This window comes from Arachis stenosperma, chromosome 9 (genome assembly GCF_014773155.1).
Source record: "Arachis stenosperma cultivar V10309 chromosome 9, arast.V10309.gnm1.PFL2, whole genome shotgun sequence".
Taxonomy (NCBI): Eukaryota; Viridiplantae; Streptophyta; class Magnoliopsida; order Fabales; family Fabaceae; genus Arachis; species Arachis stenosperma.
The window spans coordinates 139357951-139381894 of NC_080385.1; the positions used below are offsets into that span (position 1 = coordinate 139357951).

A 23944-nucleotide genomic window follows, 5' to 3' on the forward strand; every position below is an offset into this window, starting at 1 on the left:
ATTTTCTTGCTCAGCTGACCCACTTGTCCTTCCAAATTCCTAATGGAGGACCTTGTTTCATTCATGAAACTTTGAGTGGTCTTTATTAGATCAGAGACCATTGTTGCTAAGTCAGAGGTATTCTGCTTAGAACTCTCTGTCTGTTGCTGAGAAGATGATGGAAAAGGTTTGCCATTGCTAAACCTGTTTCTTCCACTATTATTGTTGTTAAAACCTTGTTGAGGTCTTTCTTGATTCTTCCATGAGAAATTTGGGTGATTTCTCCATGAAGAATTATAGGTGTTTCCATAGGGTTCTCCTAGGTAATTCACCTCCTCCATTGAAGGATTCTCAGGATCATAAGCTTCTTCCTCAGATGAAGCTTCCTTAGTACTGCCAGGTGTATTTTGCATTCCAGACAGACTTTGAGAAATCAAATTGACTTGTTGAGTCAATATCTTGTTCTGAGCCAGTATGGCATTCAGAGTGTCAATCTCAAGAACTCCTTTCTTCTGACTAGTCCCATTGTTCACAGGATTCCTTTCAGAAGTGTACATGAATTGGTTATTTGCAACCATTTCAATTAGCTCTTGAGCCTCTGCAGGCGTCTTCTTCAGATGAAGAGATCCTCCAGCAGAGCTATCCAAAGACATCTTGGATAGTTCAGAGAGACCATCATAGAAAATACCTATGATGCTCCATTCAGAAAGCATGTCTGAGGGACATCTTCTGATTAATTGTTTGTATCTTTCCCAAGCTTCATAGAGGGATTCTCCATCCTTCTGTCTGAAGGTTTGGACTTCCACTCTAAGCTTACTCCATCTTTGAGGTGGAAAGAACTTTGCCAAGAAGGCATTGACTAGCTTTTCCCAAGAGTCCAGGCTTTCTTTAGGTTGAGAATCCAACCATATTCTAGCTCTGTCTCTTACAGCAAAAGGGAATAGCATCAGTCTATAGACCTCAGGGTCAACCCCATTAGTCTTGACTGTGTCACAGATTTGCAAGAATTCAGCTAAGAACTGATGAGGATCTTCCATTGGAAGTCCATGGAACTTGCAATTCTGTTGCATTAGAGAAACTAATTGAGGCTTAAGCTCAAAGTTGTTTGCTCCAATGGCAGGGATAGAGATGCTTCTCCCATAGAAATCAGGAGTAGGTGCAGTGAAGTCACCCAGCACCTTCCTTGCATTGTTGGCATTGTTGTTGTTTTCGGCTGCCATGGGTTCTTCTTCCTTGAAGAATTCGGTCAGGTCCTCAACAGAGAGTTGTGCCTTAGCTTCTCTTAGCTTCCGCTTTAAGGTCCTTTCAGGTTCAGGGTCAGCTTCAACAAGAATGCCTTTGTCTTTGTTCCTGCTCATAAGAAGAGAAGAGAAAAAGAAAAATGTGGAATCCTCTATGTCACAGTATAGAGATTCCTTGAAGTGTCAGAGGAAAAGAAAAATAGAAGAAAGAAGGTAGAAGAATTCGAACTTGATTAGATAGAGTTCGAATTGTGCATTGAGAAGGAGTAGTACTCCATAAATAGAAGGATGTGGGAGGAGAGAAGAGAATTTTCGAAAATTAATTAGAAAGATGTTAAAAACATTTTAAAAATTGATTGATAATTTTCGAAAATTGAAAGTGGAAAAGAAATCAAGTGATTTTTGAAAAAGATTTTGAAATTAGAAGTCAAAAAGATTTGATTGAAAACTATTTTGAAAAAGATGTGGTTGAGAAGATATGATTGGTTTTAAAAAAATGTGATTGAGAAGATATGATTTGAAAACAATTTTAAAAGATATGTTTTGAAAATTATTGTAAAAGATTTGATTTTGAAAATTAGTGACTTGCCTAACAAGAAAAGATATGGTTCAAACATTAAACCTTTCTCAACAGAAAAGGTAACAAATTTGAGATGTTCAATCAAATCATTAATTGTTAGGAAGTATCTTTGAAAAAGGAAAGAAATTGATTTTGAAAACATTTGATTGAAAAGATATGATTTGAAAAAGATTTGATTTTGAAAACTTGAAAAAAATTGATTTTGAAAACAAAATCTTCCCCCTAGCACCATCCTGGCGTTAAACGCCCAGAATGGTATACATTCTGGCGTTTAACGCCCAAAATGCTACCTCTTTGGGCGTTAAACGCCCAACCAGGTACCCTGGCTGGCGTTTAAACGCCAGTCTGTCTTCTTCACTGGGCATTTTTGAATGCTCAGCTTTTTCTGTATAATTCCTCTGCAGTATGTTCTGAACCTTCAATTCTTTGTATCATTGACTTGAAAAGACACAAATTAAAAATATTTTTGGATTTTTTTTAATAATCAAAATGCAACAAGAATCAAATAACAATGCATGCAAGACACCAAACTTAGCAGTTTGTATACTACTGACACTAACAAAATGAAAATGCTCATGAGACACACAAGATACTCAAGTCAATAGAATTCAAAGATCAGAGCAAGTAAATCATCAAGAACATCTTGAAGATCACTAAGACATATGAATGCATGCAATTGACACCAAACTTAAGATGAGACACTAGACTCAAACAAGAAATATTTTTGAATTTTATGATTTTGTAATTTTTTTGTGTTTTTCGAAAATTAAGTGGGAAAAGATATCAAAATTCTTAATGAGAATTCCAGGAATAAGTGCAATGCTAGTCTAAGACTCCGGTCCAGGAATTAGACATGGCTTCACAGCCAGCCAAGCTTTCAAAGAAAGCTTCGGTCCAAAACACTAGACATGACCAAAGGTCAGCCAAGCCTTAGCAGATCACTGCTCCAAAAGCAAAATTGATGAAAATCAACAAGCTCTTGTGGTGATAAGTTGAAACCTCGGTCCAATCAGATTAGACATGGCTTCTCAGCCAGCCAGATTTCAACAAATCATCATGAAACTCTAGAATTCATCTTCAAGAATTTCGAAAAAAAAATAAATACCTCATCTAAGCAACAAGATGAACCGTCAGTTGTCCAAACTAGAACAATCCCTGGCATTGTTACCAAAAGCTTGCTCAAAACTTGAACAATCCCCGGCAACGGCGCCAAAAACTTGGTGCGCGAAATTGTGAACAATACTTTTTCACAACTCTCATAATCCCCGGTAATGGCTCCAAAAACGTGGTAGCTCAATACCATGGCATTACACAACTTCGCACAACTAACCAGCAAGTGCACTGGGTCGTCCAAGTAATAAACCTTACGCGAGTAAGGGTCGATCCCACGGAGATTGTTAGCATTGAAGCAAGCTATGGTCATCTTGTAAATCTTAGTCAGGCAAACTCAAATGTATATGATGATGAACGAAAATAACATGAAAGATAAAGATAGTGATACTTATGTAATTCATTGGTAGGAACTTCAGATAAGCGCATGAAGATGCCTTCCCTTCTGTCTCTCTACTTTCCTACTGCCTTCATCCAATCCTTCTTACTCCTTTCCATGGCAAGCTTGTGTAGGGTTTCACCATTGTCAGTGGCTACCTCCCATCCTCTCATTGAAAACGATTGCATATGCTCTGGTCACAACATAGCAGAATTCATCTGTCGGTTCTCAATCAGGCCGGAATAGAATCCAGTGATTCTTTTGCGTCTGTCACTAACGCCCCGCCCTCAGGAGTTTGAAGCACGTCACAGTCATTCAGTCATTGAATCCTACTCAGAATACCACAGACAAGGTTAGACCTTCCGGATTCTCTTGAATGCTACCATCAGTTCTCGCCTATACCACGAAGACTCTGATCTCACGGAATGGTTGGCTCGTTTGTCAGGCGAGCACTCGGTTGTCAGGCGATCAACCATGCATCGTGCAATCAGGAATCCAAGAGATATTCACTAAGCCTCAGATGCTTGTAGAACAAGAGTGGTTGTCAGTCACTTTGTTCATGAGTGAGAATGGTGATGGGCGTCAATCATCACCTTCATCATGTTGAAGAACAAGTGATATCTTGGACAAAGAACAAGCGGAATTGAATAGAAGAACAATAGTAATTGCATTAATACTCGAGGTACAGCAGAGCTCCACACCTTAATCTATGGTGTGTAGAAACTCCACCGTTGAAAATACATAAGCATAAGGTCTAGGCATGGCCGAATGGCCAGCCTCCCAATGATCTAAGATAGCATAAAACTCAAAGATAGCTACCAAGATGTCAAATACAATAGTACAAGGTCCTACTTATAGAAAACTAGTAGCCTAAGGTGTACAGAAATGAGTAAATGACATAAAAATCCACTTCCGGGCCCACTTGGTGTGTTCTTGGGCTGAGCAATGAAGGAATTTCGTGTAGAGACTTTTTCTGGAGTTAAACGCCAGCTTTCATGCCAGTTTGGGCGTTTAACTCCAAATTTTATGCCAGTTCCGGCGTTTAACGCTGGAATTTCTGTAGGTGACTTTGAGCGCCGGTTTGGGCCATCAAATCTTGGGCAAAGTATGGACTATTATATATTGCTGGAAAGCCCAGGATGTCTACTTTCCAACGCCGTTGAGAGCGCGCCAATTGGGCTTCTGTAGCTCCAGAAAATCCACTTCGAGTGCAGGGAGGTCAGAATCCAACAGCATCTGCAGTCCTTTTTTTGGTCTCTGAATCAGATTTTTGCTCAGGTCCCTCAATTTCAGCCAGAAAATACCTGAAATCACAGAAAAACACACAAACTCATAGTAAAGTCCAGAAAAGTGAATTTTAACTAAAAACTAATAAAAATATACTAAAAACTAACTAGATCATACCAAAAATATACTAAAAACAATGCCAAAAAGTGTACAAATTATCCGCTCATCATCTTCCCTTATGGCTCTTTGATCTTCTCTTATTTCGTTGAGGGTGGTAGTATGCTCTTGATGCTCCATTCATAATTGCTCTATGTTGGTGCTCAATTCTCCAAGAGAAGTTTGCCATTGATCCCAGTAGCTTTAGGCAGGAAAATACATCCCTTGGCATCCAGGGATCTCATGATGAGGCGGATGCACAAGTTCTTGTGCATGCTCTCTGGTTTGCTCCATCCGCTTCTTGGTGATGGGCTTATCCTCTCCAATGGAGACATCTCCATTTATCACAATTCTAGTTGAATTGCATAGGTGACAAATAAGGTGTGGGAATGCTAACCTTGCATTGGTGTGAGGCTTCTCAACTACCTTGTACAGTTCTTGAGGAATCACCTCATGAACTTCCACCTCAGTTCCAATCATGATGCAATAAATCATGATGGCTCTGTCAACAGTCACTTCGGACTGGTTTCTAGTACCTAATATAAGCAATAAGATAATCCGGTAGTTTGTCAAATCCAAACAATCCCAGGCAACGGCACCAAAAACTTGGTGCACAAAACTGACTTCGCACGTTTCGTACAAATAGACCAGCAAGTATAACGGGTCCTCCAAGTAATACCTCATATGAGTGAAGGTCGATCCCACGAGGATTGCAGTTTAAGCAAGCAACGGATACCTTGCAGATCTTGCTCAGGCAAATAGAAAATATAGTTGTCATAAGAAAACACATAAAACAGAATAAATAAATAAAACGTTACTAGATAGGTGTGAAATCGATGGTAGGAGAACGATTGAGGCATCAGAGATGCTTTGTCTTTCCGGATTAACTTTTCTTACTATCTACATTAATAACTTTCTGATTCCTTCCATGGCAGCCGTAAGTGATTAACTCGTGTTCTCTCATCAGGTTAACCTCCTCCACTTGTAGAATCCATCATGTTGTAAGTGACTTATGTCCTCTCATCAAGCCACCTCTAGGTTTCTCACTATAGCAGAAGATGAAGCTCTAAACAATCCACTTCCCTTTATGATCCTACTCAAGGTGCCACAAATAATATAGATCTTCTGGATCAGGGAACACTGCTTCTCAGACTCTAGCCTTAGCACCACAGAGACCTCACTTGCCCACGATCAACGGGATTTCATGTCACATATCCAAAGTTGCCCAGGTACTCTATTGGAATCTACAATGCAATCTCTAGCTTTGGTTCAATGTTATCCGGGTCAGGACTCGCACAGAACCCATGTAGAACAAAGTTGATTGTCACGGGTCACCCTCAATTCATAAGATGAAGAACGAGAATGCATAAGAGAATAGAATCAGACATATTAAAATAGAACAGTAATATTTTTAATCCATGAAACTCAGCAGAGCTCCTAACCTTAATCTTAGGAGGTTAGTGACTCATACTATACAAAAGTAGTAAAGTATTAGAATGGGGGAGGAAGAATATCAAAAGTTAAAAGTTCTTAAACAAAGGTGATCTCCTCCTATATATACTAATCTAATAACTAAGATACAGAAATAAGATAAACTAGTCTTGTAGTACGAAAATTCAGTGTTTGGGCCTACTTGGTGAGTGTTTGGGCTGAGTCAAGGGTGTCTCCACGTGCTCTTTCGAGTGCATGGAGGTCAGATCCTGGCAGCATCTGCAGTCCTTTCTCTATCTCTGAACCACACTTTTGCTCAAGCTCCTCAATTTCAGCTAGAAAATACCTGAAATCACCATAAAACACAAATTCAAAGTAGAATCCAAAAATGTGAATTTTGCACTAAAACCTATGAAAATATAATAAAACTTAAATAGAACATAATAAAAACTATGTAAAAATGATGCCAAAAAGCGTATAAAATATTCGCTCATCAGAAGGCTAACTAGAGATCTAATCAAATATTTTGCAAAAATTAAATTAAATTCATATATTTAAATGATTTATATTAATTTTTTCACTGACTATATATAAAAGTTTGAAAATTAAATTCTTATAAATAATAATAAGATAATGATTGTATACCCAAAATATAAATATTTTGTATATAAATAATTTTAAGATGACCCAAAAATATGGTAAAAAAAAGTCAAGTTCCTCCTATAGGTGTTGGGTAAAAGGATGAAACCTAAAAGAATAACCTGAGGAGTTGAATTTCTCTTTAGTTAGAACTAAATTGGTGGAAATGGATTGGTTGGATTTGGAGTGTAGAGAGTGTCATCTAGTTAAAAAGAAACCAAACTAGATGTCCCTTCACTAATGTCATATGTCAAGAGCACCCTTTTAACCAGATACCTCCCTGCTACAGACACCCAAGGCAGAACTTTAACTTGTGGGAATCAACTTCCTCTATTTTTTTTAAAACGACTTAAAATGATGGGAACACCTAAAAATATTTTCTTTCAACTACCCTATTTAGGAACAAGTTTTGGGATAAAAAGAGTAGACTAAACATCACATTGTAACCATTGGACAATGTCTTCCCTTCTCAAAATGGCTTTATACTATAAAAGGACCTCAACTCACCTCTCTTGGGAGACTTTTCTAAAACTGGGGAGCTCATATCCATCTTTTTCCTTCCTCGAATTCTTTTCATTGTTCTTTATTATGTTTATCAACTTCATACATAAAATTAGCATTCGGGTGTTCCACCAGAACACCTAACAGTAAGATTAATTAACCCTTGTCCACTATAAAAGAGCTCATTCATCCTCTTGTGACATTAATGAAGGTCTCAACACTTGTTCTTCACCTCTATTTCTCATCATTAGTTCTTGTGTTGCTTATTTGTCATTAATAGAAGTGTATTCCTCACAAGTTTACTTAACCTTAATCTCTCATTTTAATCTTTGTTCACTTAATCCATTTTCACAAAACTATACCCGAATTATTTGGAAATTTCATTGGGGAGGAACACTTTAATGTGATGGTTAAGTCTAGTAACACCCATTAATAGACAGAATCGACCACCCAGGCGACGTTCGGTAATCCCTCAGGACCTCAATCTCAGCTTGGGGACTTTAAGATGAAGACAGACACAACCAAAAGAAGGAACACATAAAGCAGCAGAATCTGGGTGCAGTAAGTGAAGGAGCTCATGCCTAAGCAAATTTTTTCACACCCCATACTAGAGATATTACTAGTCTGCACACTCATGTAATCATCCCTACTCATGTGTACAATTATATGATAGACAACCAGACAAAGAAGCAAGCTTTGATAATTGAAATGATGGCTAGGGATCAAACAAGGTATAAAACCCCCTCACCACCTCCATTCATGAATCAATAGCATATGGAGGAAGACAAGAACACTCGTAGGGAGTTGGTGTGTATCCTAAAGGGAGAAATAAAGGCAAGTGAACCCACTTGAGAGATAAATCCACTACTTGGGCATCATATTTTGGCAAACTCATACCCTAAGGGGTACTAAAAGCCTATCTTTCAGAAGTTTAATGGTACCGAGAGTGCCAAAGAACACACCTTGTCATTCTTGGATGACCTTAGGGTGTTCAGGAACCACCAGGAGCTCAAAATTAGGGAGTTCTCAAAGTCTAGAATAGGAAGGGTGTTCACTTGGTATGCTAAGTGAAAGCTAATAGCATCAACACTTGGGAGCAATTTTTGACAGAATTTCGTAACAAGTTCCTAGAAGAGGAACCCTCTATGCACATCATGGACCGAGATCAAGCTTTACTTTGCATGGACACTCTCCTAGAGCCACAATTGGTGTACAGGTGTATTAGAAATGTAGAAGACGGATCCCAAATTTATCTTTTCATGAATAACATAAATACATTCTTTGAACTATTGAAGAGAGCATCTGACATAATCGAGACAATGAAGCACAATGGGAGGAGATTTAAAGAAGCTTCCCCTCTAGAGGTGTCTGATGTTGATGGCAAGGGTGGAAGGCATCCCTATTCTAGGGGTTCTAATAGAAATACTACTCCACCTCCGCTACCCCTCTCCAGATCTCAGGCCATGGTTGTCGTAAATGGGTGGTTTGAGGATGAAACATCTAACCCTTGAACAGATAGAGAACCACCAACACCTGAAGACTTGAGAGATCCAAAGTATTGCATGGTGCATCGAAATAATAGCCATGGATTGATTGATTGTTATGTGATGAGGACAGTGTTCTATAAGCAAGTAAAGAATGGAAAGATACTCCTAAATAGAGAACAAAATCAAGCAGGTGTGAAGAGCACTCCTTTTTTTCAACATGATATTGGAATGATAGGTATTGAAGGAAAAGTAATGCTGATAGAGATCATAGATAAAGCAGAAGAGATGGTCACCATAGAGAAGTACTTGGATAAAGATACATTGACAAGGGGTCTTTTGAAATCTTGAGGGTGTAGAATCATGGTCAACCAACTTGGCTTGGAACCCCACATTCAGAAAGAGACAGCTAGAGCTCTAATAGGAGTCATTTAGAAGCATAAAAAAGTTTTGGGGGGATGTCAATGCTTTGCTCACAAGATTAGCAAAGGCCTACGCAAACACCCTAGTGTTCCGGGACCCTGACTCGTTTAATAGGGAGTTCTACTATAATAAATCATTGTACGTAGAAGCATTGGTGGAAGACATGAATGTCAGGAGGGCCTTGGTGGATGTTGGATCGGGGTTAAATATCATACCAAGTCATATATTTCTAGAGATGAGAGGTTCTGCTGATCAGATAAGGCCTACTCAAGTTAGGTTCAATGCTTTTAATGGAATGGGTATAAGATCTAGAGGGTGTATTAATGTTGTCTTAGAAATTAGCACCATAAAGACCAACAATAAGTTTCATGTGGTGGATGGAAACCCTAGCTACTATATCCTGCTGGGACGTTTATGGATTCATTTACATTGGTGTGTTCCTTCGAGTTGGCATCAATGCATAAAGTCTAACTGAAGAGGGAAGGATATTAGCATCTCGACCACTGTAATACCCTTTGATGTAGGAGAAGCACATTTAGTGGATGCGAGTTTTTATGGAGAGCTTGCATTGCCAAGGGTTAACAAAATAAGGTCTGTGCAGGAATCTCCCATTGGAACACCCAAACAAAAAAGAGCACAAAATAATACCCTGATGGAGGAAGCACCAAAAGAAAATACCAAAAGACAAACAACAACAATCGAAGACCTAGGACTTCGTAAGGAAATTATCCCATGTGAGGGGTATATGTGGTGTATCTTATAGAAACTTGGGGGTCCAACAGAGCAAAATTACCAAAACTTCTCTAGTCCTGACATCCTAAGTATATAAGAGAAAGAACATTTTCAAAGCAACATAGAAAACGCCCCTCTCCAACTCCAAGATGAAGCAAAGCAGAAGGAGGAAGAATTGGAAGAGATTAATTTAGGGACTGAAGAACACCTGAGACATTTGTTCGTGTGCTAAGCTCTATAAAAATAGAGAAAAATGATTTGATAGCACTATTAACAGAGTTCAGAGATGTATTCACTTGGAACTATGATGAAATGCCATGGTTAAATTCAAACTTGGTAACCCACAATCTAGCTGCGAGGAAAGGAGCAACCCATATCAAGCAAGCTCCTAGAAAATTCTCCAATGAAATATAGGCTTAAGTAAAGAAAGAAATTGAAAGGTTACTTGCAGCCAAATTCATCAAACTAATACAACACCCTTCTTGGTTAGCCAACATAGTACTAGTGAAAAAGAAAAATAGAGAGATCTGGTGTTGCGTATATTTTAGGGATCTAAACAAAGCTTGACCTAAGGATGATTTTTCTCTGCCAGATATTAATAGATTGGTAGATGCTACAACATGATTTGAAAGGTTTTTCTTCATGAATGGATTTAGCGGGTACAACTAGATTAGGATGGCTCTGGGAGATAAAGAAAAGACGACATTTTGAACACCCGTAGGTAACTTTTATCATACTTTATGACTTTTGACATAAAGAGTGCCAGAGCAGCCTACCAAAGAGCCATGACTAGTATATTTCATGATATAATGCATGACTTTGTGAAAGACTATGTAGATGATTTGGTTGTCAAGTTAACATCCAAGAAGTAACACACAGAACACCTTAGAGTTGTGTTCACTAGATGTAGAAAGTATAGACTTAAGATAAACCCCATGAAATGTGCTTTCAGAGTGTCATCTAGAATGCTCTTGGGTTTCAAAGTCCATAAAGAAGGCATTTCAGCTAATGAGAATAAGATTAAAGCTGTCCAAGACATGGAACTCCCTAAAGACATCAAGGAACTCCAGAAGTTCATAAGCAAGCTGGGGTACATTCGAAGGTTCATACCAATATTAGGAGAGCTCTTAGGACTCCTAAGAGCTTTGTTGAGAGAAAAGAACACTTTTAAGTGGGAACAATACTACCAAGTTGTAATGGACAAGAACAAGGACGTTCTTACATCCATTCACACCATGACTTTCCCTCAACTTGGTGCACTATTGAAGGTGTACTTAGCGGTAGGAGAAGAATCAGTTAGTGGGTTAATTGCACAAGAAGATAAAGGCAAAGAGAAATGCATTGCCTATGTTAATAGAACCATAAAAGGGCCAGAACAAAGGTACTTCTCACTAGAGAAACATTGTGTCGCTCTGGTGTACATTTCAAGTAGAAGTTGTATAAAAAAAATGAGGGCCTCAGATTTTTAATTGAAAAGCCAATGTCGACTGAGAGAATGTCATTGGGCACTCCTATTAAGAGAATATGATGTGAAATTAGTGACACACACCACCATTAAGAGCTAACCTTTGGCTGACCTTTTGTCAATTTGTCTTAAAAAAGCAGCAATTGAAAAGTTGTCGGATTAAATTCTAAGAACAATAGAGATTGTTCATGCTTTCAATGAAGAGGAAACATAGACCCTCATGTTTGATGAAATACCCTCGAATATTCAAAGAGGGGCTGGAGTCGTCCTTACAGATGGTGTGGAATTTATAATCACAAACTAACCGGCAAGTGCACTAGGTCGTACCAAGTAGTACCTCAGGTGAATGAGGGTTGATCCCACGAGGATTGATGGAGTAAGCAACAATGGTTGATTAATTTACTTAGTTAGACAAGCAGAAAATGGTGTTTGAAAGTTCAATTGCATTAAACAGTAAATTCAGAAAATCAGAAAGCAAGTAGTAAATTGATGTGAATAATATATGAGAGAACAGTTAAGGCTTTAGAGTTATCTATTTTCCGGATTGACTTTTCTTACTTACTATTTTTAATCATGCAAGATTTAATTCATAGCAAACTATATGTGACTAAATCCTAATTCCTTAGACCTATTTAGTCTCCTCTAAAATTCATCAACCACCAATTTCTTGGTCACTTAATTTCAATTAGAGGGTGAAGTTCAATTCTAGTTTATATGCCACAGATATCCTAATTAACCAAATATAAGAGGATTATATGTCACGTATCCCGTTAAGTCCAGATAATTAGAAATTTAGAAAAATATGTTTTCAAGCTTTTGTTCAAGTAAAGAGCTTTTCCAAGTTATACAAGAACTCAATTAGAACCAAGGTCATACTTCCATTCCACCCATATTCATAAAATAAAGAACAAAAACAATTCTTGAATTATAAATCAGTACATGAATTAAAATAGAAAAATAATAGTATCAATCCATACAATAGATAGAGCTCCTAACCTTAACAGTGGATGTTTAGTTGCTCATGGTTCAGAGAGAAAAACTAGGATTCAGGTAAACTATAAATTGTGGAATGAGGTAAGAGAGAAGAGAGAAGCTCGAAAGGCTTATTCTTTTTCCTTTTATATCTAATCCTAATTAATGTAAAATATATTTTCTAAAACTAAATAATATCTTTTTCTAATTATAAATAAAATAAAAATTTAATCAAAACTAATTAACTACTCGTGCAAGCCCTCGAACGTACAAGGGGACCACTGGAGTATTGAGGATCCACACTGAACTTGAAAAATCTCAAGTTCAGCGTGGGATAATCAGAGGCGTCCTTATTGGTTTCCATTGAATCCACACTGAACTTGGATTAACCCAAGTTCAACGTGGGATGATATGTGATCCTCCTTTTGTGCGTGGACTCCACGCTGAACTTGGAAAATCCTAAGTTCAGAGTGGACAAGGCCGAATTGCATTGTATGGAGGGTTGGTGCCCACGTTGAACTTGAAAATTTCAAGTTCACCGTAGAGTGAATAGCATCAATTATTCGTTCTCTCCATTCTCTAGCCTTGGTTTAAACTCCGCAAAATTCGTCCAAAATGCTACTTGAAATAAACAGAATTACGCACAGCTCAAATTAGCATTCATAGTGGCTAAAATGTATTAAATTATGATTAAACGTAGCAAATTTAAGTGCAAATTCACAAGGAAAAGATAGAGAAGATGCTCACTAATTGTGTACTAAAAATATAAACCTTTTTTGTACATAATTAATTTTCTACAAACATGGTCAAAAAAGAGTTAAGTTCCTCCTAAAGGTATTGGCCTAAAAGGATGGAACCTAAAAGAACACATTGAGGAGTTAAATTTCTCTTCAGTGGGAACTATATTGGTGGAAGTGGATTGGTTGGATTTGGAGTGTAAATGTGTCATCTAGTTAAAAGAAAACTAAACTAGATGTCCCTTCACTAATGTTACATGTCAGGAGCTTTGGTTTAACGTGTGGGAATCAACTTCCTACCTTTTCAGTTGACAAGACTTGAGGTGACAGGAACACCTAAAGATATTTTGGAAAAAGCAAGTAAACCAAATATCAGATTAAAAACCATTGGACAATAGATTTCCTCTTCATCATGGTTTTACACTATAAAAAGGACCTCAAGCCACCTCTGTAAAGCACCATTACCATTACGATCATCTTCTTCTTCACAGACCTTCAACCAGACTTTCACCTTCACTTTCACTACTTTTCACTTTCACCTTCACCTTCTTCTAGACCTTTCTGACTTCTGAAGCTAATAAGCTAAAAAATCCATCTTTTCTTCTACCCAAATTTCCTTTCATTGTTTCTATTTCATTCACCACCTTCACGAGGAAAAACTTGCATTCTGGTGTTCCACCAAAATACTAGACAACCATTAACCAACCCCTGTTCACTTTAAACAAAGCTCATTCATCCTCTTGTGACATTAGTGGAGGTCTCAACACTTGTTCTCCACCTCCATTTCTCGTCATTGGTTCTTGTATTGCTTATTTGCCATTAAAAGAAGTGTTTTTCCTCACAAGTTTACTTACCCCAAATCTCTCATCTTAACCATTATTTTTCACTTAATCTATTTTTCATGAAATCCACCCAAATCATCTGGCGACTCCACTGTGGAGGAACACTTCGACGTGATGGCTAGAGATCAAACAAGGTATAGAACCCCCTCACCACCTCTGTTCGCGAATCTGGAGAATATGGAGGAAGACGAGAACACCCCAGTTACTTGTAGGGAGTTGACGTGTATTCTAGAAGTCAATGGATCGTGAAGCTGAGTTGCAAGAGTTGGAAAGAAAAAGAGAAGTTATGGGAAGCAAGATGGAAGAATATCACTGGAGACTAGCATTAGCTTATGACAAGCACATTCGGCCTAGGATGTTCCTAGAGGGAGATATGGTACTAAAATCAATAGACGCAGTAATAAGAAAGATGTCTTTGCCAAAATGGGCTCCCAAATGGGAGGGTCCTTATATTGTTTCTAAGGTACACCCCAACGGACACTGCATCTTGCTGGACCCGGATCATGGAACAACCATCGACCCCATCAATTTCAAGTACGTTAAACAGTACTATGCCTAATCTCAGTTTTAGAAGTTAGAATTTTAATTCCAAAAGGCTTCTTTATCAAGAACCAATGTTTATGTTATATTATTCTGTAAGCATCCTGCAATACATGAGAAAACTGCTTTAGCAATCATACACTCAAAAAATATGAGTGATGCATCTTAAGAAATTTGCAGTACAAGATAGTTCCAAAAAAAGTGAAGTGTCCCACCCTCCAAGCTCCTAAAAAGAGTCGAGCATAAATAGGGCAAGAAAGTTATGGGTACCTTCCTTTTTTTGCCTAAAAAAAAGCAGAAAAAAATGGCTACTGCTTTTCTTAAAATCATAAACTCCCTCTGCAAACAAAATTAATTAAAATAAATTATTTTTATTTTTAAATATCTATTTATGGTTACAAACGAACATTGCTCATAATTTTAATTCAATTTCTTTTTTTGTGATCTTATTGGAAATGTATACAAATGAGGATATAACATCCAAAGTTGTAAGGTGAAAGATCTTTATCAAAGAATCTCTATAGCTAATTCCAAAATTAGCAACCCGATATACATGGGAGCTGAGAGGGGTTAAGACAAAAACAAGGAAATAAGAAAAAGGGTCTTACCAAGTAAGAAGATAGAGTAAAAAGACAGAGCAAAATTGAATGTGAGAATGTCCTTTGCCTTAAGAAAAACTCCCAATTGTTGAAGAAGACAGAGGATTTGGATGGTGGTGGTGATAGCAATGATGATACTGCGCTGTGTAAAAAATGCCCTAGCAGAGATGATGAGGAACACCTCTCCCCTACCCTTCCAGGTGTTCTCTCTCCTTGTGTGTCTCTCCAAACTCAAATTTAAAACGCGTCTAATTAAAAGGGTAAGAGTTTCTCCCCTTCTTATTCCCTTATATATTAAATTATTATATTAAATCAAATCATCCCTCTTTTTTCATAAAAGAAATATATATGTATATATATGTATAAATAATAATAATAATAATAATAATAATAATAATAATAATAATAATAATAATAATAATATTATGTACACATATATTATGAATATATTTATTTACTAATCTTATTTATTTATTTATTTATTTTATTAATATTTAAAATATTTCTACAAAAACATTCTTTTATTATTTTTTATGAGTACATAATTATATTCATATTATACTGACATATTTATATTTGAATATCATAATATTTACAAATACATATCTCATTATGACAAAAAATGAATAAAAAAGGGGAGATTTGATTCTTTAGAGTTATGATATGTTATCCAAAAAAAAAGTTTAAATTATTCTTGTTCTGTTGAGTACAAAAAAGTTCAATGCAGCTTGAGGGAATACTTTGTACCCTCAAAGACTGCATGGGGGCTTATGATTGTGTACTAAAAATATAAACCTTTTTTTGTATATAATTAATTTTTATAATGACCTACAAACATGGTCAAAAAAGAGTTAAGTTCCTCCTAAAGGTATTGGGCTAAAAGGATGGAACCTAAAAGAACACCTTGAGGAGTTGAATTTCTCTTCAGTGGGAACTATATTGGTGGAAGTGGATTGGATGGATTTGGAGTGTAAAGGTGTCATCTAGTTAAAAGAAAACCAAACTAGATGTCCCTTCACTAATGTCACATGTCAGGAGCTTTGGTTTAACGTATGGGAATCAACTTCCTACCTTTTCAGTTGACAAGACTTGAGGTGACAGGAACACCTAAAGATATTTTGGAAAAAGTAAGTAAACCAAATATCAGATTAAAAACTATTGGATAATAGATTTCCTCTTCATCATGGTTTTACACTATAAAAAGGACCTCAAGCCACCTCTGTAAAGCACCATTACCATTATGATCATCTTCTTCTTCACAGACCTTCAACCAGACTTTCACCTTCACTTTCACTACTTTTCACTTTCACCTTCACCTTATTCTAGATCTTTCTGACTTCTAAAGCTAATAAGCTAAAAAATCTATCTTTTCTTCTACCCAAATTTTCTTTCATTATTTTTCATTTCATTCACCACCTTCACGAGCAAAAACTAGCGTTCTGGTGTTCCACCAAAACACTAGACAACCATTAACCAACCCCTGTTCACTTTAAACAAAGCTCATTCATCCTCTTGTGACATTAGTGGAGGTCTCAACACTTGTTCTCCACCTCTATTTCTCGTCATTGGTTCTTGTATTGCTTATTTGCCATTAATAGGAGTATTTTTTCTCACAAGTTTACTTACCCCAAATCTCTCATCTTAACCATTATTTTTCACTTAATCTATTTTTCACAAAATCCACCCGAATCACTCACGCATCAACAGACCCTCATGGAAGAAATCTATCTTTTATATTTTGATTAGATTTTTTTTGCACCAACAATGAGGTAGAGTATGAATCTCTAATGCTCAATCTAAGGATGGCTCAAGAAATTGGTGTCAAGAAACTCCATGTCAAAAGAGACTTCAACCTCATAATACAACAGATCCAAAGAGGGTACGGCATGAAGGAAAGAAGTCTGGCCTTATGCAGAGAACAAGTTTGACGCATGATGAAGGTGTTTGCCAATATTTCATTTTAGCATATACCCTGAACAGAAAACAAGCATCAGATGCTCTAGAAAAATTGGGGAGTAGAGCCACTATTCAAAATGGACAACATGTTTTAGAACACTAGACAACTGAAAGTTCTGCCAGAGAAGAAAGAATATCAATAGAAGAAAAAATCAATAATTGGCAAACGCCTCTACATGAATAGCTCATAACACTCAACATCACCAAAGAAACAAAAGGATTTTGCCTCTTCATAGGCAAATGTTCAAAAAAAGCAATGATAGACTCCTCGAGAAATGTGTAAAAGAAGATAAAGGGAAAGAAAAAGTAGAACAACTACATGGAGTCACTTGCAAAGAAGAGGATCCTAGGTTGTACCAAAGGCTCCAAAGATGGGGTATTTGTTGGCCAAAAATAAAATCTCATTATGATAAATTACAAGCTTCTTGTAAGGCTTGCCAAGAAACAAAAGAAAGCACACAGATATGTAATGTTCACAATTGGCAACAACCTATTGTAGAGTACCTCGATGCTGCAGTTTTGTCTTTAGAAAAAATAAAAACTAAAAAATTGAAGAAGAAATCAGCACGCTACTTTTTGCAAAAAGGAGAGTTGTTCAAGAAGAGTTTTACCGGGAAAGTGCTAAAATGTGTTCGAGATAAAGAAAAAGACAAAGTCTTAAAAGAAGTCCATCAAGGGGTATGTAAAAGAAATCAAGGAGGAAAGGCCTTGCAGTATAAACTAATAAGGATTGGTTATTACTGGAAAAAAATAAAAGAAGATGCAATCAATTGGGTTAGGAGGTATTCGTAATATCAAAAGCATGCAAACTTGATACATGCGCCAAGCGTACAGAAGAACAACCTCAAAACACCATACCCATTTCATACAAGGGCTATAGATTTTGGGGGACCAATCAACCTCCCATCAATAGGAAAGAAATAGATTTTAGTTGTAATAGAAAGCTTTACCAAGTGGGTAGAGGATGTGGCTGTTAGGGAAGCAAATGTTGAAGCAGTAGTGAGATTTATCAAAGAACACATAATATGCAAGTTTGGGCTCCCAAGTGTTCTAGTGTCTGATAATGGAATCCACTTTGTTTACCAAAGAGTGTGGGGTGTTCTTGAACAGTATCAAATCAAATATCACAAATCTTTCCCCTACTACGCACAGGGCAATGGCCAGACAGAATCTACTAATAAGAGCCTTTTGAAAATAATCATAAAGATAATGACTGATTCCCATAAAGGTTAAAGTGAATACTTAGCACTTGCTCTTTGGGCTTACAAAACAACCAGACTTAGAACAACCAGAGTAACACCCTTTTGTTAGTTTACGAGGTTGAAGTTGTTTGCAAGCAGAGTTGAAGTACCCACAGCCATAATGTTGTTAGACGAGGCAAGGAATCGTGAAGCTGAGTTACAAGAATTAGGAGAAAAAAGAAAAGATGTGGGAAGCAGGATGGAAGAACACCACCGAAGATTAGTATTAGCTTATGACAAGCATGTTCGGGCCAGGGTGTTCTTAGAAGGAGATCTAGTACTAAATGTAGGCGCAATAATGAGGAATATGTCTTTGCCAAAATAGGCTCCCAAATGGGAAGGTCTATACATTTTTTCTGAGGTACACCTTGATGGACATTTCATCCTGTTGGACCCAGATCATAGAACAATCACTGGCTCATAAATTTTAAGTATGTCAAGAAGTACTATACCTAATTTCAGTTTTAGGAGTTATATTTCAATTTCAAAAGGCTTCTTTATCAAGAGTCAATGTCTGTTATATTATTTCACAAGTATCCTACAATGCATGAAAGAACTTCATTAGCAATTATATACTCAAAAGTTGAAAATGATGCATCTTAAAAAATTTACAGTACAAAATATTTTTTAAAAGTTAAGTGTCCCACCCTCTAAGATCCTTATTAAAAAAAAAGAAGAGAACATAAATAGGGAAAGAAAAATTTGGGTACCTTCATTTTTTTGCATTTAAAAAAAAAAGAAAGAAGAAAAAATAAATAGTTGTAAATAATCCTGCTCTTCTTAGAATCATACCCTCTCCCTGCAAAAAAAAAAAAAAAAAAAAAAAAAAGAAAAGAAAAAATGTGTATCTAAAATAAAATGATCACACAAGAAGGCACATAAAAGTAAAATTCCTGGAGGAGTATGCATAGTATTAAACAAAAGGAAAAGCATAACACCCAAAAAGTGTTACAAAAGCAAAAATATACTTTGTCAAAGCCTTACATATTTTACAAAATAAAGCTTTAGAAAATTATGACAGCCATAAAATATCACTATAAGAAATCACAAAAGAAGCAGCCTCCTTATGTTTGGCCAATTACTCTCGTTCCAGAGTGACGCTAGCTAGCCTAGCCTTCATGATGTCCAGTTCAGATGTAAGCTTGTTAATTAACATTTTTTTTGAAGAGTAGGAACACCAGAAGAAAGGGCATTATACTCTTTAGACAATAGTTCTTTTCTAGCGAAATTAGGTACTCCAGGTAGATGCTCCAATTTAGAAGAAAGATTCTCAAGCCAATGTGGAAGCACTAGCTGAGGGTTTCTTTGTGATATTAGAAGTGTTCGTACTTGAAAAGTGGATCTAGAAACAACATGAGAAGCTGAAAAATAGTGAAAGATAGAAACATGCACACAAACATAGCATGAACAAAAGTATGTATGCAAATCTCAAAAAAAAAAAAGAAAAAGGCGGAATAGAGGGAGACAGTAGTACCTGTGTGAGGAAATACCATTCGGATGGGAGTAAGATCATTTCTAGCAGGATTCCCTTGGCAGGTAACATCCAGCTTAATGCCAACATTGTTCTTAGAACTTGCTACTGCTTAGGGGCTATCTTGAGCAAAACCTTGGGTAGTACCCTCGTCAGGGACATCGCTAACAGTAGATAAATTAGGAGAGTCCCCACTGACCCCCTCTTGAGAGCTCCCATCCCTTACATTTACTAGATCAGAAGGTGCATTGGGAATTGCCTTTATTTTATCCAAAAGACGATGAGGCCTATGCTTGACAAACCCCGTTTTGACGGTTTATCTTGTATTGATTTTAGGGGATTTTATAACCTTTTACCCACATTTATCCATTGAAATAGCATGGTTTTATAACTTCTCCTTTAATTGTGCTTAAGAGTGAAAACATGCTTTTTAGGTCTTAAAGTAGCTAAATCTAATTCTCCTTGATTCCATTAGATGCCTTGATATGTTTGTTAAGTGATTTAAGGTTTAGGAGGCAAAGATTGGATCAAGGAAATGAAGAAAGAAGCATGAAAAGTTGGAGAACTCATGAAGAAATGAAAGAACCGGAAAGCTGTCAAGCCGACCTCTTCGCACTTAAACGACCATAACTTGAGCTACAGAGGTCCAAATGATGCGGTTCCAGTTGGGTTAGAAAGCTAACATCCGGGGCTTCGAAACGATATAAGATTTGCCATAGTTGCTACACGTATGGTGGCGCGCACGCGCAAAGTATGCGCACGCGCCGTTGCTGCCACCTAGTTCACTTAAAGCAACATGTGGCCAGCGATTTTAGAAGCCTTGTGGGCCCAATCCAACTCATTTCTGTTGCTATTTAAGCCAAGGATTGAAGGGGAATCAACACACTCTCATACTTTTACATGTTAGTTACCATTAGTTTAGTTTAGTAGTTAGAGTTAGTTTCTAGAGAGAGAAGCTCTCACTTCTCTCTAGAATTAGGATTAGGATTAGGTTTAGTTCTTAGATTTAGATTTAGATTCATCTTCTTCTACTTCTATCTTCTCAATTTCTTGTAGTTACAATCATCCTTCTCCTATTCTTTTGGTGTAATCTCTTTTATGTTGTTCTAATATTTTGTTGTAGATCTAGTATTGTTCCTTCTACTTTCTTTCAATTCAATTCAAGGTAATTCATAATAATTGTGTTTCTTTTGATTGTTGTTGTTAATTTCTTTCAATAATTGTTGTTAGATTCTCTTCTTGTTGTCAATTTGCTTTGCTTTTCTTTTGTGCCTTCCAAGTATTTGATGAAATGCTTGGTTGGATTTTAGTGTAGGTTTTGTTCCTCTTGGCTTTGGTAGAGTAATTAGTGACTCTTGAGTTATCTAATTCTTTTGTTGGTTGATAATTAGAAGTTGCTAATTTATTTGAATGCCTCTAAAGCTAGTCTTTCCTTTAGGAGTTGATTAAGACTTGAGGAATCAAATTGATTCATCCACTTGACTTTCCTCCATAGTTAGAGGTTAACTAAGTGGGAGCAATGGACAATTTGTTATCACAATTGAAGAGGATAACTAGGATAGGACTTCTAGTTCTCATATCTTGCCAAGAGTTTCGTTAGTTGTTAGTTTATTTCCTTTGCCATTTTATAATTCTTGTCTATAATCTCAGAAACCCCAAAATAACTCACAACCAATAACAAGACACTTTATTGTAAATCCTAGGGAGAACGACCCGAGGTTTAAATACTTCGGTTTATAGATTTTAGGGGTTTGTACTTGTGACAAACAAATTTTTGTATGAAAGGATTAGTGATTGGTTTAGAGACTATACTTGCAACGAGAATTCATTTGTGAAATTCTAAACCATCAAAAATCCAATCGTCAAAATGGCGCCGTTGCCGGGGAGGTTGACAAACCCCGTTTTGATGGTTTATCTTGTATTGATTTTAGGGGATTTTATAACCTTTTACCCACATTTATCCATTGAAATAGCATGGTTTTATAACTTCTCCTTTAATTGTGCTTAAGAGTGAAAACATGCTTTTTAGGTCTTAAAGTAGCTAAATCTAATTCTCCTTGATTCCATTAGATGCCTTGATATGTTTGTTAAGTGATTTAAGGTTTAGGAGGCAAAGATTGGATCAAGGAAATGAAGAAAGAAGCATGAAAAGTTGGAGAACTCATGAAGAAATGAAAGAACCGGAAAGCTGTCAAGCCGACCTCTTTGCACTTAAACGACCATAACTTGAGCTACAGAGGTCCAAATGATGCGGTTCCAGTTGGGTTAGAAAGCTAACATCCGGGGCTTCGAAACGATATAAGATTTGCCATAGTTGCTACACGTATGGTGGCGCGCACGCGCAAAGTACGCGCACGCGCTGTTGCTGCCACCTAGTTCACTTAAAGCAACATGTGGCCAGCGATTTTAGAAGCCTTGTGGGCCCAATCCAACTCATTTCTGTTGCTATTTAAGCCAAGGATTGAAGGGGAATCAACACACTCTTATACTTTTACATGTTAGTTACCATTAGTTTAGTTTAGTAGTTAGAGTTAGTTTCTAGAGAGAGAAGCTCTCACTTCTCTCTAGAATTAGGATTAGGATTAGGTTTAGTTCTTAGATTTAGATTTAGATTCATCTTCTTCTACTTCTATCTTCTCAATTTCTTGTAGTTACAATCATCCTTCTCCTATTCTTTTGGTGTAATCTCTTTTATGTTGTTCTTATATTTTGTTGTAGATCTAGTATTGTTCCTTCTACTTTCTTTCAATTCAGTTCAAGGTAATTCATAATAATTGTGTTTCTTTTGATTGTTGTTGTTAATTTCTTTAAATAATTGTTGTTAGATTCTCTTCTTGTTGTCAATTTGCTTTGCTTTTCTTTTGTGCCTTCCAAGTGTTTGATGAAATGCTTGGTTGGATTTTAGTGTAGGTTTTGTTCCTCTTGGCTTTGGTAGAGTAATTAGTGACTCTTGAGTTATCTAATTCTTTTGTTGGTTGATAATTAGAAGTTGCTAATTGATTTGAATGCCTCTAAAGCTAGTCTTTCCTTTAGGAGTTGATTAGGACTTGAGGAATCAAATTGATTCATCCACTTGACTTTCCTCCATAGTTAGAGGTTAACTAAGTGGGAGCAATGGACAATTTGTTATCACAATTGAAGAGGATAACTAGGATAGGACTTCTAGTTCTCATATCTTGCCAAGAGCTTCGTTAGTTGTTAGTTTATTTCCTTTGCCATTTTATAATTCTTGTCTATAATCTCAAAAACCCCAAAATAACTCACAACCAATAACAAGACACTTTATTGTAAATCCTAGGGAGAACGACTCGAGGTTTAAATACTTCGGTTTATAGATTTTAGGGGTTTGTACTTGTGACAAACAAATTTTTGTATGAAAGGATTAGTGATTGGTTTAGAGACTATACTTGCAACGAGAATTCATTTGTGAAATTCTAAACCATCAAAAATCCAATCGTCAAAATGGCGCCGTTGCCGGGGAGGTTGACAAACCCTGTTTTGATGGTTTATCTTGTATTGATTTTAGGGGATTTTATAACCTTTTACCCACATTTATCCATTGAAATAGCATGGTTTTATAACTTCTCCTTTAATTGTGCTTAAGAGTGAAAACATGCTTTTTAGGTCTTAAAGTAGCTAAATCTAATTCTCCTTGATTCCATTAGATGCCTTGATATGTTTGTTAAGTGATTTAAGGTTTAGGAGGCAAAGATTGGATCAAGGAAATGAAGAAAGAAGCATGAAAAGTTGGAGAACTCATGAAGAAATGAAAGAACCGGAAAGCTGTCAAGCCGACCTCTTCGCACTTAAACGACCATAACTTGAGCTACAAAGGTCCAAATGATGCGGTTCCAGTTGGGTTAGAAAGCTAACATCCGGGGCTTCGAAACGATATAAGATTTGCCATAGTTGCTACACGTATGGTGGCGCGCACGCGCAAAGTACGCGCACGCGCCGTTGCTGCCACCTAGTTCACTTAAAGCAACATGTGGCCAGCGATTTTAGAAGCCTTGTGGGCCCAATCCAACTCATTTCTGTTGCTATTTAAGCCAAGGATTGAAGGGGAATCAACACACTCTTATACTTTTACATGTTAGTTACCATTAGTTTAGTTTAGTAGTTAGAGTTAGTTTCTAGAGAGAGAAGCTCTCACTTCTCTCTAGAATTAGGATTAGGATTAGGTTTAGTTCTTAGATTTAGATTTAGATTCATCTTCTTCTACTTCTATCTTCTCAATTT

At 36.8% G+C, this 23944-nt stretch overlaps 1 non-coding gene across 1 annotated transcript; it reads left to right on the forward strand.

The window, feature by feature from the left end:
• Window positions 1–686: 686 nt before the first annotated feature.
• On the forward strand, window positions 687–794 carry LOC130953195 (small nucleolar RNA R71). Its single transcript, XR_009075368.1, has one exon. It is a non-coding gene; the product is annotated as a small nucleolar RNA R71 (small nucleolar RNA).
• The last annotated feature ends 23150 nt before the right edge of the window (window positions 795–23944 follow it).